The sequence below is a fragment of the Anser anser genome (genome assembly GCF_964211835.1).
Source record: "Anser anser genome assembly, chromosome: 1".
Lineage (NCBI taxonomy): Eukaryota > Metazoa > Chordata > Aves > Anseriformes > Anatidae > Anser > Anser anser.
In genome coordinates, this window is record NC_139720.1 from 128,510,327 (window position 1) to 128,528,056 (window position 17,730).

A 17,730-nucleotide genomic window follows, 5' to 3' on the forward strand; every position below is an offset into this window, starting at 1 on the left:
TGAAATAAGAAAATGTCCCCAAAGCCCTTTCAAACAAGCTACAAAGCCATTCTGGGAACCCAAATTGACAACGAATTCTCTGGATAATTACAATGAAAAATTGAAATTCTTTTTTTTGTTATCCTGCAGGCATAACATAATTAGGTATAAAAGAAGTCACTTTGATTGTAGCTGGCTACTACATAGAGCAAAAATAGAAAGTCTAGACCATTTTAATTTAGACCTTATATTTCATATAGGGAACCACAGAATTGCTTTTGGTGAAATAACAAAGTGCAGTGAAAGTTCTTAAAATGTAGGTAAATTTTAAATCAACAAAAGCTCTTCCTGTGATAGCTAATTTAAGTGAAATCTGAGCCACTAAAAACCTAGAAAAAATGTCAAGGTCATTGCCAATAGCTTTGATTAGCAATGAAAAAAGGGACACAAGAACAAGCTAATGGTTTGAGGACATTAAATATTAAAAAGGAGCTATTGATTTAAAGGTGCTATCTCTAAAACTAAATAGCAGTTGCTACTGACCAAATGGTACACTGTGTATTTCTGACACTGTGTATGTGTCCACCAGCTTATTAGTATTTATTAGGTGTTCCCAGTTGCCTTGTAAATGTTACTGTTCTGTTCTGGTTGGTGTTGCTTTCTTAATCCAGTTTTTACAAACTTAATAACATAAGAACAAAAACAATCTGACCCTTTCACAAATCATTACACACACTATGTTTCTGTGTTTAGGACTATGTAGAAAAGACAGCAAACAGCAGACATCTTTATATTCCAGTTCCCAAGAAGAGGTATCAATGCACCAATATATCCTCACTGCAAGGATGTGCACCTGGGAGCTGCAAATACACATAACTTTGCTGAACACTGGAGAATTCTCCAGAAACACAAACCACAGGAGAAGGGAAGTCCACCCAAGAGATTGTATATCCCTTTCACTGTATTTAGGGGTGGAACTGCAGAAACAGGGAAAAAATGAAGACATGAGGACTCCTTAACTCTTGAACTTAACTCTAGAACCAGTCCTCCTCTGCTCCATCCCCAAATAACTTTTAGTTTTTCAGCAGACATGTAAGCCTACAAGACTTCACTGTTGGCTTGTACAACAGATTCACATGCCAGGGACAATTGCTCATCATCAGAGGATGGCCTGATCTTTCCAACTGTAAGCTTTACCCAGAGAGTCATTCAGATGTGCACTTCTTGCCCGGATCAGCACAGTGCCTGCTTGTCCTGCAGCCTTGTGTCTCTTCTCCGGGCAGTTACAAAAGGAACACCGAAGTGAAAGCCACCTTTCTGATAGACTGAGCCTCTTTTTCACCATGGGAGAGGGGGGCATAAACTACGTCAGCGATATCTGTGGGGCTTAATTCTTTGCACAGCTGTGGAAGAACTAAGGAAAATCCACTTTTATGCTTGAGGAAGCTAGAAAGCCTGTGAAAAGTATAGATTAAACAAACTCCAGCAAAGTGCCAATCCTATTCGTCACTGGCTACATAAACTGATGAAGCTGTCATCAGCTTCAGTAAGTTGTACAAGTTGTACTAAGTTAGGTGTTGCAAGAAAACAGCTCAGACATTGAGCTAGTCACTGTGAGGTTGTGACCCTGATGCTTTTAGTCAAAATAAAAGAGGTATAGATTTAATGTGAATTGAAACGAAAAGTTTCGTAATTACAACCTAATAGAACAGCATAATCATGTTGTTTTTTAATTAAAATAGTACGTTTTTCAAATGAATATTATTTGCATTAAAGGTAAAGTGTACCATCAATGGTAAAGTGTACTATTTATCTGTGCCCCTAATGAAAATACCAGCAGTGTTCATTGACACTGATGAAAGGATGACCTAAAATTGCGCTATAAAATCAGACCACTACGATGGATACTGCAGCCAGCTAGCATCTTATTTTACCAGCAGGTGTAGATCTACATGCCATAGCCTCCTACACACACAAACGATTGTTCCTAAATTGTCTGTAACCTACTTTAAGAATCATCCGATGTAACCATTAAAACGTCACATAGAGTAGATACTTTTATTAGTCGTGATAATTAAACTAGAAATATCACGGAAGAACTACTGGTGAAAGAAAATCAGGTGTTACAGCTGGAGCGTACTAGTAAATCCATGGCAGTTATTTCATAACCAGAAAATGCAGATACCTCACAGGAGACCATAGATATTGATTTTGTGCAATCTCAGAATCCATCACAATGAGATGGTCTATACTGTAACAGAAATATAATTCACTTTCAGCATCAGTGCCCCTTCAGTTTTCATGAATGAAGGAAACATGCATGAGCGAGGGATGGAAGACACGGTGAAGTATAAGCTGATCTCCATCATGTTTTCATACAGCTGGGCCAGAGCAGACATCACTCTTGGTTCAAGTGCATGCTTTCCTCGGCCAAATAACCTACGACACCATTTAGACAGAGAAGCTGTGACCCAGTGTCTTAGCAATAACAACACAGCCCAATGTTTGTAAGGCTTATGACCATGCAGGCCCCAGTGCCCACCGTTGTTGGCTGGCTACTTCTGCTGGCAGCTGGTGGGGCAGCACTACCATCATCCCACAAAACCTAGTCTGTAAATCTCTGCTGCTAAAGGAAACAAAACATTTGGGTCCTCCTCTTTTAATTCAAAATCTGACTGTGAAAGAATTTTTTTCCATGTCAGATAAGGTTCAAACAAAAGATTTTTATCTTTCTTCTGCTTACATGTAAAACTGAAATTCGTAACTCTTATTCTACCACACATAGCTGTAAACAAAAAATAACAAGTAAACAACATGGGCTCATATTATTATCTGCAGTATTATCTAGAATAGGTGAAGCCTTTTGGATGTACTAAGTAAAAAACAGGTTTTTTTTTGTTTGTTTGTTTTTTTGTTTGTTTGTTTGTTTGTGTGTTTGAATCTTGCAGTAAGCAACATCCTTACCTTCTTGCAAAAATATTGGGTGCCTGTACTACCCCGAGTGACATAGATGGAAGTTTGAGTGGTTTTCTACCAAAACACACAATCGGATAGTGAGAACACATAGCTTAGAAATCAGATTTATCTGTGCACTATCATTACATATTGATGAAAAAGTGAAAAGATTACATTTGGTTTGCCTTAGAAAAAAAATCCACAAATTTTATGCTCCACTTAAGTAAAGATGTAAACATTAGTTAAGGAATGCGCAGATTTTGTGCTAGCTTCTTGCTAGCACAAAGTCCCATAGACTTGTACCTGTTTAGATTCATCAGGTGGTCTCGAACCTGCTCTTCACTTACAGTGGGTGGGACTTTTATCCGTCAACCACCGTCTATGGGTTCAGGGAAATGAAAGACTTGGGAAGCCCGTCTACCAGTGCAGACGGAGGCAAAGCAGTTGCCCAATACCTCAGCCTTCTCCATGTCTGTCATTACCAATTACTCAGATATAGAAACTCACTCCCAAGATAAGAAATTAGCCACCCGTAATTGCTTACACACTACTATTTTCACCCCCCAGTCTATTTTCACAAATGTTAAAGGCGCATGGTGGCCCTCGGGGACTCCTCCTGTCACCCCAGCGCAGCAGCCTGAAGGAAGCTGGGTCCTCTCTTGTGCTCTTCCTCGAGGCTCTGTGCAGAAGGGATGCCGCCTCTCGCACAAGGGCTGGGGGATGGGAAGGAAGCACTCACACAACCCCAGAGAATTGGCAACCCAGTTCTTTATTGCCGGGACATCCTGCAGGTGACCATGCGGGATATCCGTGGTGTTTGATGGCTCCAAGCTAATGCTGGGGATGGAGCCTGCGCGACGAGTAGGGAGCTCGCCGGGCACTCCTACGACGCTGTTGGTGCGCTCTGATGGCAGGGAGCAGAGGCATGCCGGGGTAGTCGCCTCTCCTCCCCGCGGCTGTCCATCTGACACTCCTGCCTTCGCCCCAGGCCACCGTTGCGCCATTGGGAAGGCCCAGGCCCCCTGTCGCTGTATGGCTGAGGGGGCGGCCTGTTCCCTGCGTCGTTGCGGTGCCAGTGGTACCACCTGTAAGTGTCTGTGGGCTGTGCACCAGAGGTCCCTTGGGCACTGGTGTCTTTTGTGCCGCAGGCGCTATGCCTCTGCCCTTGACACGTCTCCTTCTTGTTGGGTGGATTCCTTCTCGGTGCTTCCTTGGACTGCATCGCTGTCCTCACACTGAGGAGGCCTGCTGCTCGCCTTGCTGCTTCGGCTCTCCTTCCTGCCACACACGTTGGCTGTCAGAGGGCCTAGAAGCTCAGCGAATGGTGGGCCAGCCGCAGGGGTCCTGTTTTATAGGGCCCGAAGCAAAGTCGTGGCAGTGGTGGCCACTGTGACCTCAGCAAGCCTCTGTAATGGAGTGGCCCACGCGTGGCCAAAGGCGGCTGTGTTGGGGGCGGCCTGGAAGATGCCCTCACGTGGAAGAAGGAGGAGGGTTGGGGTGGCTGAGGGCCCCTTTTCTGGGGCTGTCTCCCCTGGGCCATTTGGCTTGCCAGAGAGAAGGGCTGCCCCTCGGCCACAGGGACTGCCCTCCACCTGCCATCCTGTGCCCTTGGTTTATTGTTAACACTAGTTTTTAGGTAAATAAAATTAATTTATGGAAAAGAACAGAAGCAAGATGCATCTTCAGCCCTAATTCCCATGTGCGCTTTGTGCTCTGAGTGAACAATTTCTTCCTCACATCACATCTAATCGAAATCTCCCCTCCATTCCTTCAAAGCCATTATTCCTTGTTCCATTGCTACACTCCCTGATGGAGTCCCTCTCCAGCTTTCTTTTAGGCCACTGTTATGGGTTAGGTTAGGAGGCAAAACTGCAGGACCTTGCAAATTGCAGCCTTATCTAACTTGTTCCACGTGATGTTTTCCAGCTCAGGCTCTAGCCTCTCATGAGTGTAACACAGAATCACAGAATCATTCAGGTTGGAAAAGACCTCCAAGATCATCTGGTCCAACCATCACCCTACTGCCAATGTCACCCACTGAACCATGTCCCTAAGCACCACGTCCAACATTTCCTTGAACAACCCCAGGGACGGGGTCTACCAGGATCCCCAGTACCTTTTCTGCAAACATCACTTCCAGCCATCTGGCTTCCAGCATCTACTAGTACACGAGATTTCTCCTCTCCAGGCACAGGTCTCAGCATTTGCTTTTGTGGAACTGCACAGTGCAGTTTCACTTCTCCTGAATCGGAGATGGCTTGTTTGGCAGGGTTTGGAATAGTAAAATAGTTTATGTCTTTCTGCAATTTGGATACCTTAACATTGCCTTCTGTAATAGGCAGAATTTCACTGATACCTTACAGATAGGCATATCATGTACAGACTGTGTGTTTCTGGGTAGTGCTGTGGGTGGTACCGTACCCTTGTGGACCGCATCTAGGAGATGGCAAGGACCCTAAACAATCACGCTCTGTTCTCTTCTTATCTGTTTTGCTTGCTTCACCACTCACACTAGGGACAGCGAGTCATTTTCAAGATCTGAATATCTCATTTCAGTGTCATTGAAAGTGTGGGAGCTAGACTCTAGTAGTCTCTCCAGTTCTTCTGGTCCCTTTTGCCAGAGATCACAATGGGAACCATGCTCACTGAATCACATTCTACGTGGATAGGTTTGGTTGGGTGTCAGAGACCTAGCTGTTGAAATAACATCAGTTCCTATATTAATAATTCTAATGCATCCTCGTGCTGTTTATCCCAGTCCCATGATTTCCCTTTTCTAAGCAGATTGTATAAGGGACAGACAATGAGAGGAAAAACAGCTATACGTTTACACCAGCAACTTAAAGCTCCCAGAACTTGCTGTAACTCCTTTGTGCTAGAAGGACTCATAGAATCATAGAATCATAGAATATCCCGAGTTGGAAGGGACCCATAAGGATCATCAAGTCCAACTCCTGGCACCACACAGGTCTACCCAAAATTTTAGACCATGTGACTAAGTGCACAGTCCAAACGCTTCTTATACTCCAACAGGCTTGGTGCAGTGACTACTCCCCTGGGGAGCCTGTTCCAGTGCACGACAACCCTCTCGGTGAAGAACCTCTTCCTGATGTCTAGCCTAAACTTCCCCTGCCTCAGCTTGACACCATTCCTGTGGGTGCTATCACTGGTGACTAAAGAGAATAGATTGGCGCCTTTCCTTCCACTCCCTCTTGTGAGGAAGCTGTAGACCGCGATGTCTCCCCTCAGCCTCCTCTTTTCCAGGCTGAACAGGCCAAGTGACCTCAGCTGTTCCTCATATGTCTTCCCCTCTAGGCCCTTCACCATCTTCGTAGCATTCCCCTGGACACTCTCCAACAGTTTCACATCCTTTTTGTACTGCGGTGCCCAGAACTGCACACAGTACTCGAGGTGAGGCCGCACCAGCGCAGAGTAGAGCGGGACAATCACTTCCCTCGACCGACTAGCAATGCCGTGCTTGATGCACCCCAGGATACGGTTGGCCCTTCCGGCTGCCAGGGCGCACTGCTGGCTCATATTCAGCTTGCTGTCAACCACAACCCCCAGATCCCTCTCTGCGGGGCTGCTCTCCAGCGTCTCATTGCCCAGTCTGTATGTATAGCCAGGGTTGCCCCGTCCCAGGTGCAGGACCCGGCACTTGCTCTTGTTAAACTTCATGTGGTTGGTGACTGCCCAGCTCTCCAGTCTGTCCAGATCTCTCTGCAAGGCTTTTCCACCCTCATCCGAGTCCACAACTCCTCCAAGTTTGATGTTGTTGGCAAATTTGCTCAAAACACCTTCTAGTCCTACATCCAAATCGTTTATAAAAACATTGAAGAGGACTGGCCCTAAAATGGAGCCTTGAGGGACCCCACTACTGACCATCCACCAGCCTGATGTGGCCCCATTTACCACAACCCTTTGAGCCCTGCCCGATAGCCAATTGCTCACCCATAGTATGATGTTTTTGTTTAGCTGTATGCTGGACATTTTGTCCAGTAGGATCCTATGGGAAACTGTGTCAAAAGCTTTGCTGAAGTCCAAAAAGATCACATCAGCTGGTTTCCCTTGATCGACTAGATGGGTGATCTTATCATAAAAGGAAATTTGTTAAACAGGACCTACCCCTCGTGAACCCATGTTGGCTGGGATCAATGACTGCATTGTCCCCCAGGTGCGCTTCAATAACTTCAAGGATAATATTCTCCGTAATTTTACCAGGCACTGACGTGAGACTGACAGACCTGTAATTACTAGGGTCTTCTTTCTTGCCTTTCTTGAAAATTGGTACAACATTTGCCAGCTTCCAGTCTACTGGGACCTCTCCAGATTCCCAAGACCATTAAAAAATAATTGAGAGAGGTCCTGCAAAGATGTCAGCCAGCTCTTTACGCACCCTGGGATGAATCCCACCTGGACCCATGGACTTGTATGGATCCAGGTGGAGCAGCAAATTCTGCACATGTTCAGGGTTGGTTGGGAGTTTGTCATTCCCACCGTCATGGTCCTCCAGCTCAGGGCACCCTGGGTCCCGAAGCCCATCATCAGCGTTGAAGATGGACGCAAAGAAGGCATTAAACATCTCTGCTTTGCCCATGTCCTTGTCTGTGAGGTGACCTTCCCCATCAAGTAGTGGACATATGTTTTCTTTGGTCCTCCTTTTTCTGCTCACATATCTAAAAAATCCTTTTTATTGTCTCCCACAGACCTGGCCAGCTTCAACTGTAATTGAGCTTTGGCCACACTAATTTTCTCCCTACAAACACGAACAGTGTCCCTGTATTCCTTCCACGTTGCCTGACACTGCTTCAATAACCTCAAGGATGAATCTCTCTCTGTATGGGAGAGGGAAATTTCTTTTCTTTTCTTTCTTTCTTTTTTTTTTTTAAATTTTATAATGCAGCATTGAGTCTATCTTAAAACAGCATTGCTTGACTGTTTGCCTATATATGTGTCCCATATTAGGATGTTGCTGAATAAGAAAGTTCAGATATAGTAAAGAATCTAAAAGAGTGTTTAAAATGTTTTTATATGCTAAAATGATTTCAAATACCAAAATTCTTATTAAATTCAGGGGGATTGCTCACGCACATGATGTCATAGAGTGCCTAATGTATTAATATTATGCCTTTAGTTTGCAACTTCTCAACTCAGGATTATGTTCCTTTGTTTTCTTGCATGCTTGTTTTATAACCTAATGATGGTAGGAGTCTTTGTGGAGTGCTGAAATGCAAAATCAATATAATGCACTTAAAAATAGTACGTTGCTTCCACACCACTGCTAGTGTGGAGTATTTCTTATACTACATTCTCCAATACTTTAATCCACTACTATGTTAATATTTTCTATTTATGTTTATTTTTTTAAGTCCATTAATTCTGTAAATACCTAGAATTCTACATGACATTTTGTGACTTCCTGTTTTCTTCCTGCAGCCTCTAAAATAATTTGATTTTATATTTATCACTTATTATTTTTAATTCCAGGTATTTTTAGTATTCTTTCTCTCCTGGAAATGACATGACAATATATAATGTAGAAATCACTGAGGAAGCAATATACTTACTTCAGCCTCATCTTTGTCATCTCTAGTTCATTTGCAGTTGTGGCACAGAGACTGCTGTGATGACAGCAGATGTGGAGCGATCTCTTTAGGAATAAGATTAGAGGTAGTTTAGCATGGTATGTTAAAATGTTTGTGCATCTATAGTGGTATATGAAATGTGTTTTATTTTCACTTTGTATAAGTCTGTAAATGTGTTCCTGCCACTGTATCTTTTGCCCTGACTTTTAAATGAGGATGAAATTATGTGAATAAGAGGTTAACTGGGCTTCAGACAAAATATTCCATGAAGTACATGGAGTGGTATAGCGGTTTAGAGTTATACATATATCAGTGAGTGAAGCATGCACCCTGACCAGGAAATGAAGTAAATCTAAGTTTTGACTTTCCCACAGATCACTACATCAAAAATAAATAAATAAATAAATAAAAATATGATAATTTGCTCCTAGATTACTAGGGAAAATTGGTCAGTGAAGTACCTGACACAGTGAATGGATAACTAATAGATGCACAGTGCAACTGTTGGTCCTGCACATACTTAATGGCAAATGAACTTCTCAGGAGGATGTGTACAAGGAAGGATACACTGAGCTCTTCGTCATGCTCTGTGGGCTGCCATTATTTATCACATAATGGTTGAGATTGCAGGGAGCTCTTCAGGTCACCTGGTCCAACTTCCCTGCTCAAGGGGGTATACCCAGAGCAGGCTGCCCAGGCCCACGTCCAGGTGGCTTTTGGAGATCTCTAAGGGCAGGGACTCCATAATCCCTCTGGGCAGCCTGTGCCAGGGCTCCATCACCCACACAGTATAGAAGTGCTGCCTGGTGCTCAGAAGGAGCCTCCTGGGCTCCAGTTTGTGCCCATTGCTGCTTGTCCTGGCACTGGGCACCACTGAAAAGAGCCTGGCTCTGTCCTCTGTGCACCATCACTTCAGGTATTCATAGACATTGATGAGATTCCCTCTGAGCCTTCTCTTCTCCAGGCTGAGCAGTCCCAGCTCTCTCTGCCTCTCCTCACAGAGGTGCCCCAGTCCCTTGAGCATCTTGGTGGCCCTACATTGTACTCTTTCTAGTGTGCCCGTGTCTCCTTTTTTTCTGGTGGCACGTAACTGGACACAGTACTCCAGGTCTGGTCTCACCAATGCTGAGTAGAGGGAAAATTTGAGGTGAGGCTAATCCTATATATTCCCTTCCTACCTCAGTGGAGGCCTTTCCCCTGCCCCATGATGCGGAGCACATTCAGTTTTTCCACCCGATGGAGTGGCACAGAGGAGCCAGCTGGCGTGTGACAGAGGAGCAAATCCCTCCTCAGTTCTGTGCGGCTCCGTCACTCATCTGCACCAACGTTCCCTCAACATTTCCCCAAGACACATTGCTGTTTCCACTTGCCCTCGCCACCACCGTGCCTCCCAGCAGGACTGGTGCAGCTCGGGGCAGAACCATCTTTGCATACAGGAACACGATCGAGGTAGCCATGACTGAACACACAGGAGTCCCTGCGTGCTGGAGGTGAGTCAGGCAGAGAGGCACACCTTTCCCTTTATCAGCTGTTCTTACCCTCTCCAGGGCCTGAAATGTTCACAAAAGCTTTTGTTTGGTTGCTTTCTTTGGTTCTTTCTTTTATTTTATTTTTTTCCCACAGAAAAACTGATGGATGAACAAAGCGTCTTGTGGAAAACACTTGCCATCCTTAAGGAAAATAGAAATTTTTCGGGATACTGAAAGCCTAAACAATTATCTAGACTGGAAATATTAGGGTTTTGTGAGAAAGTATTTTTACTTTGAACAAGATTTTGTGAGCGTTTTAGATATTCTGTCACACAAACTATCAGTTTTCTGTATGTACTAAATGCTGTAGAAAAGAAAAAACATGGAAGAAAACAGTATGTTGGACCCAGAAGGAATTCACCTAAAAAAAAGAGGAAATAATCTTTGTGTGTGTACCCGTCTCTAATAAATATAACCCTTTTTGCAGAAATCTCTGTGGTATTGTCCAGGGAATTTGATAACCTGTAGTTAATCATTGATCATCTTCCTATGTAAAACTGCAAGTCACATGACTTGGTGAATAGCATATAGGGGAAGAATGTAATAAGTAAATATTTAGCCACTAGCTTATTATTTCCAGTTGTATCATGTAGAGCAAACAGTACTGTGTACAAACTCCCATTTCCTTAATAAGAAAAAAAAGGTAGTAATGCCAATAAAAATTGTAGTTTTTTTAGAGAATAGTAAAGTGGCTACAGATTTTTCATGCTTTAATTTCACTTATTAAACAAAGATTCTTCCATTAGTGCATAGTTTAGGTATTGCCTTTGTTTGCAATTCAGTTCATATACTTTCTTTGGAAAGTGTTGGAAATAATTCATTAAGGAGTTGCCTATAAAAAAAAAAAAAAGAAGAGGAGAGATGACTGTAAAACAACCTCCAAGTATACAAAAAAGCAGTGTTTTAAAAACATTTAGGACATTTTATGTTGGAATGTTTCCTGTTAAATGAATTTTCAAGTATACAATCTACGTGCTTTAAAATGTTACGTGCTGTTATTATGAAAACAAAGAGACTTACGATGATCTCATCGCATGATTTATAATTATAAATGTAACCCCAGATGCTCCATTTTCTGAGGATCCTCCTGAGAATCAAAACACCAAGAACTTGATCTTAGCACCTGCACCCAACCATAGCCCTGGAAATATGTGTCATTATGTAATCAACATGAGCAAGCCATTGAGTCGAAATTGGGAACACCCAAACTGGCTGTGCACATTCTGATGGAAAGACAAGGAGCATTGGTATTGGTGTGTTATAAAACAATATTTTTTTATTATTTTTTAACCTAAAGTAAAATGATAAAAATATTAATTTAAGTAACTTCAGCTGTAACTTAAACTTCTTTATCGGTGGTATGTAACTTCAGATATGTTCCGGTGCATGAGCAGGTGTCTTGTTTTACAGAGTACATGTTCTAAGGTACACTAGCAGCAACAAGAAACTCTTCCGAGAACACAAATTTTGTCAATTATTCAATTATTCAGGATTTGATAATCATCATTCCTTCTCCTGTTTTAAAGCTCTCAGGCATCTGGGCAGTCAACTAGAAAAAAGTTTTTAGACATAGTGACTAATCACATACCATTAGCAGTGAATAGTCAAAAAAAATACTCTGGAAAAAAAAAAAAAGAAAGAAAGAAATGAAATGTATTTCCTAAGCTCTTTGGCACAACCTTAGGGATAGCAAAATACGTTTACAGTGATCACGATGAACTTGTGAATTATTCACAGGTAGGAAGAAGATCTTTTTGCGACAAACCCTGCCTCAAAAGCACACTAACCTCATAGCTGGATCTGACAACAGCAGAAGTATTCTGTGTGTCCAGCAGTTATCTCAATTCACTTGAATTAGCTTAGTGGGAGTGTGAGCAAGCCTGGCAGGGAGAGAGCTGCAGCCTGATCTGACCAGCAGCGCAGGCGACCCACCTGAAATGTGCTGGGCTAAGCAACATCCCTTGTTCAAGCGTCAGCTCAAGTATCAGCTGATGGCCGCCTACCTTGACTTTAAATAGTACTTAATGGGAGTTAGCAACATTGTCTGGTGAATGAGCACTGCCCCAGGGGAACAATTGAGCTACAACTTCAGATAAGAAAGCATTAAAGGTAAGCAAATGTGGTGAAGAAAGGCCAGGAGAGAGAACAGATATAAGCTAAGGCTGTATGATAACACCATCGATAGCACAAACCTGTATATGTATATATTACACTGGGTAGCCTGCCCAAGGTGAAATGATTCCCCCCCTTTCTAGAGATGTTTGGAAAATAAATTGGCCGGTCCTAAAGTATACAGAAGCCTGTAAGGTCTCTGGGCTCTCCTGGAGCCAGCCTGATAAAGTTTTGTGTATCCCCGACTTCTTCAGAGAGCGTTGTCTTTTCGCTTCCTTGTGTTGGTCTAAAAACATGGAGACGAGGTAATTACTTTCTTTCAAATTGCTAGTTGAATATATGACATAACAGAATAAACATGTCATAGGCTAGGGGTATTTTCAGGCTGGAGGACTGGGTTTCCTACACTATTTCTTCCTGAATTGTCACATTTACTTGCACTCTTGAGGAAACATCGGAAGAACCTGCTTGTACAATGCTCGCGTGGGCCACAGTGCTCCACATTTGTGTGACCAGGTAGAGAGCAAAAATAGGTCAGTGGCTTTCCCTCTGTCACCATTAAAAATATCTGGAAAAAAAAAAAAGTCTAGTCTCTAGAATCCTTCAGCCTGACGTCCACTGTTGATGCTTTTTTACACACCCATTTCAGCGGCTTTTCAAAAACTGATTGTTGTGGTAAATCCAGACAAAACTGCAGTGCATTCCTTCCCTGAGGCCTTCTGCGTGAGGCTAGGAAAGGCTGGATGAGAAAAACCCTGGGCTGAGCCTCCTCGCTCATGGGGCTGGTTGGAGGTCACGCTGTGGCTGACGGGGACGTTCCCTCCTTCCCCCTTCACCCCAGCTGTGAGTTCCTACCAAAACATCGCTGTCGGCAGCAGCAGCCACGTAGCGTGTGGCTGACGGCATCGAGCCGCTCCTCCAGCACCTACAGATGTTATTTTTTAGGGGCTGGCCGGTGAGCGGGTCCGGCTAGCAGGTGGTGGCTGGAGCATCCTTCTGAGCCACCCCGCAGCAGAAGCAGAGCCCGGAGCCAGAGGCGAGCGTGCGGCATCCTCTCGGCTGGCCCGCCCGGGAGAGCTCACGCTGACACTAAGTAGGTGTTGAAAAGCCCTGCTCTGGCTGGGAGAGCACGGGGGCAGGCCAGGGTTTGAAGCGCCTGGGACACCCCACCCTCGGCTGGCTCTTGCGAAGGCAGCGGCGCGGTCCAAGGAAAACGGGACGAGATGCAGCTGTGGGGCCGCCGCCACGCCACTCCCTAATGCATCCCAGAGGCCGCGGCGGCTCCCAGGCCTCAAGAAAACACGTTCCCAACCCAGACAGCACAGGCGGGCTCTGGGCCCCCCTCCAGGTGCTGCTTCACTCTGAAGAGCGAATGCGCGTTGAACATATTAATGATTTTATATTATCATTACAATTTAATTCATTACAAATGAATGGAATCACTTCTTATTACGAAAGCGATTAGCTTTCAGTCTTGCCATTGGGGCTCTTCCATTTTCTCCAGCTCTTAAATATCTTAGCGCACACAAAAGGCCAGAGAGATTTAAAATGTGTTAAAACTACATTTTTTTTTTTTTTTTAGGCGATCAGCTTGGAGCAGATAGGAACCACAGACTTAATTTCTTTGTCTGTGTCCTGCAACGATGAATGGTTGTATTAGTTTAATATTTATTTATTTAGGGAAAAAAGAAAAAAAAAATCTCCTCAGTGTTAAAAGCTTCTCTGCCAAACATTACAATTTATTAATAAACACCTCAAAGTAAGGCCTTAGAATGGAAAAGCTGACACACCACCACTAAAAATGTCAGAGACTAGGCTCTTACACTGTTTCTCCTGGGTATACCTTTCCAAAAGAAGTGGATGTGTTGAGATTATTAAAACTGAACTTCGACTATGTGTTTATTTTCAGAAGTTCTGGAGTAAAACATCCAGTTAAGTGGAGAGGCTGAAATCTCCCTCTCCCGAAATCAATGAGGGGCTGGAGTTCTGCAGCTGTGCATGTGACGCAGAAATTTTAATAGCTTCAGAGAAACAAGAACTGAAGTTGGCACATTCAGCTTGTAAATATGATTTGATAATTACAGTGTCTGTGATCTCATGTAATAGTTTTTCCTTCATATGGCAATATTCTTCTTTCAATATTTTGATATTGGCTTAGTGCTTTTATTTACATATCCTGATGTAACCAGAAACACCACAGAGTCTCCGAAAATATTTTCTTCAGTAGTTATGGGATGCTTTACTTCCGTAACCTAATCATGTTTCAAAACTGATGTGTTTGGTTTTAGAAATGGAAAATTATTTTTACAAACTTTTTACTGTACATAATAGACATTGCTGGTAACTTGCTAGAAAATAAACAGCTAGAAAGACATTGATGAAAGTGCAAAGTATTTTAGCAGTCACCATTTTATTTAGTAGAAAGCTGCAGCATGCTAAGCCCTTTCTTAAATCAAATGGATTTTTGAAATTTCAAATCATATAATCACTTTCCCTGACACTTCACCGATGTGATCACAAAAAGACATGAAGTGATTTTCCTCCCTGCATGTTCTTGGGAACTTTGGCAGCAATCAACAAAGAAGCTGTACATGTAATGTTTCTAAAATAATTATACAATGCTCTCAGTTGACCAAAATGTAAATTACAGAAAGTGATGATGATCTCTAGACTAGAGGAAGATAAGACAGCGTATAAAACTCTGCAAAATCACCCCGTGTTCCTAAATGCTCCCCTCACTGCTGACCCCAGCAGTCAGATGGAACTGCTGATGGCACACAGAAGAGGAACTACTGCAAGTTTTCGATGGAACATTTCCTTTCCGGTGGTTGGTGGGTTTTTTATTGTTCAGTTTTGTTAAAGTGCATTTAGATAAAAAGTGAAATACAATTAACACGCCTAGAAAAGATTTTAAACCTTTTAATCATTAGATGAATTCTCTGAATTAGCAAACCAATTTAAAATGAAGACTATGCTTAAAATTTTAGATTTTCTTAATGTTGTCCAAATTAATTAGAAGCCTTAAATATATCTAGTGGTTTCATCACTACTTATTGCCTGCTTTAAACAATGTTCAGCTAGCTCACATAATTTATCTCCCTTTAAAGTGTGTCTGATAAGTTAATGGAACCAAAATGTTCTTCTTTGGGCTGGATAGTTTAAACCCTTTCAGCCCTAAAGTCCTGAAAATCCTAAAATTACAAACAAACAGAAAGTGCTTTGCAGACTGTGGCTAGAATTTTCAATTAACTTCCTATGATAGAATAGATTTGGGCATCCATATCTGGATTTAGATGTCAAAACAGCCTCTTTTTTGCATGTGAGTTGGTCAATGACAAGAGCAGGCACTTGGCATTTCAGAGGCATTTCATCTTTGTTTATACGCCTAACACCAGGGGCCTGCAGAGCTGACAGGTCATACCAGTATGCAGCAGAGTATGGCACTCACCTCTGCAAAAATTACCACAGCAGTTACCTCGCCTGTTTCATTTAGAAGCTAGAATTACTTGTTTACCAAGTGAAAATGCCTAAAGAACTTGACTTGTTTAACCTTCTTATGGCTCTGAGGTTGAAAATCAGTTCTGCTTAATCTTTGGATCAGATTGATGGTGCTCCTGCTTGACTAGTATGCACAAATAATCATAGAAATACCTGAAGATCTATCATTGCTGGAGAAATGAACTCTGCTGATGGGAGGAAACCTATCCTGTATGTAAGACAATTTCCCCAGTTTCCAACAAGTCCGTAACTAATTCGAGATGGTGGGTTTCAGCAAGGCATTCAATACAATTTCTAAGCAGGCAACATATGTTACACGTGCAGTTAGGTCATTATTCTGTCAGTAGAAAAATCACGGGCAGTTGTCCAAGAAAAATCAGATGACTTTAGATACTATTGTGAAATCAGCCAATTATTTTAAAAATGTTAGAAGTTATCTTGGCACTATTAGATACCACTGAGCCAAGAAGATGTCATAATTGGAATACACTGGAAATAAACTATTTTGTATTTTATTCAGATCCCAAGTAAGTTTCACAATACCCCTTGGAATTGTCATCAGTTATTGAAAAGAAAGCTTGCAAAATTCACTTGTTAAAAACTCTTAATTTGGGAGACAGGAAGGTCATCAAAACATAAAGATATTATTATTTAATAGAAAACTAGGGCATTTGATACTGTCTGTAGATCTTTTGTGTAGGACTTCTAGCTATTTGCGCACCTCCATGCTGAAGTTTCATACACCTTTTTTTAAACTTTAATAACTGAGGTCTATCCTAGTCCTGGTACCCATTGGACCAAGTGTTCAGGCTTGCTACACTAGGCCATGGTCTTAACTTCCTGAGTATGATTATGCCTCAGGACGCACCTTTTTCATCTACTTACAGATGTAGGCCCTTGCTGTCTTTCGGCATCTGGCATCAATCCATATGCTGACTACCTCAGTTGGGAAGCGTAACTCTTCTTGGTGAGGACGAACTGGCCTCCCAGTACTGCATTTCTGCTTGAGCAGCTGCAGGTCGCAGTAGTGTCTCTCCCCACACAAGATTCAGCACATTGTGGACTGTGAACGTGGGAGCGAAGGGTAAGTTTTCCCTGGAGCCTACTTATCTCAGGTAGCCTCCTTGCCTCTGATCTGCTCTAACCTGTTTTCCCAATGGCTCCTTGTCTTTAATCCTTTCTGCTTTTGATTTCTTGTGTACATACTGTGTGGCTAGGGCCATACATGAAAAAATACATTACTAAGGTTGTTACCTTTCCAGGAACATGCGATGATTCAAATAGATAAAAACAGGCTTTACACAAGATTCCCAACCAACCACTTCTTAGTTCAGCAACAAGGAAATCCAGACAGAATTACAATCTGCCCAAATACAGTAGGGCAGAGTTCTTTGGGTACAGACCAGCATTAGCAGGACTCAGGTAGTCCCCACAGATGATGAGCTCCTGAAGTCTGTATCTGCTGAAGGATCAGAAGGGTCTCAGTCATCTCTCCGTCATTCTGGCACTTAAAGAGGAAAAAAGAAAAACAACCCTGAGGTGGATACCGTACCATTTAGATATAGTGATTTTACTGTGAATTAACTGAAAGATTTTCAATAGCTCCCTGAGAAACCACTGGCTCCTGTAAGCATTCTCGTATGTCTGTGTCCACAAACTAGAAGACAGGCTCAAATTATGATTAACCTCCATGTGCTTTTATCACAAATATTTTAATTTAATAATCTAATATAGACTATTAAATCTATTAACCTAAATATACATATGTTTTTCTAACTTCGTACAATGTTCTGGTAAGCCTTCACTGATTTGTAACCTCATTTTGGGAACCACTGACTTAAGCAATCATAATAAAGGCCCAGATGTCTTGAGACAGGAAGTCTGGAACAATACGCATTTTCTCTTTCCACTTCTTTTTTTTCTGCCACCTGTGAACTAGAGCACAGTATCTCACACAATCAAAAATAGTGTTGTTCTGTTTTTTGGATGTGCAGAAATCAGTGAACTAGTTCTATTTTGGCATCAGGTTCTGCCTGATTTCTCCTCTCATGCAGATCACAAGGTTTCTCTGC

At 42.5% G+C, this 17,730-nt stretch overlaps 1 long non-coding RNA gene across 3 annotated transcripts in view; it reads left to right on the plus strand.

Annotated features, from left to right (window-relative positions):
- The window catches only part of LOC310905008, a 41,877-nt gene extending 27,849 nt beyond the window's left edge, over positions 1 to 14,028 (plus strand). For all 3 annotated transcript variants that reach the window (XR_014588733.1, XR_014588734.1, XR_014588735.1), the window contains one exon: positions 10,143 to 14,028. This is a non-coding gene — a long non-coding RNA (uncharacterized lncRNA). The remainder of the gene's footprint in view (positions 1 to 10,142) is intronic.
- The last annotated feature ends 3,702 nt before the right edge of the window (positions 14,029 to 17,730 follow it).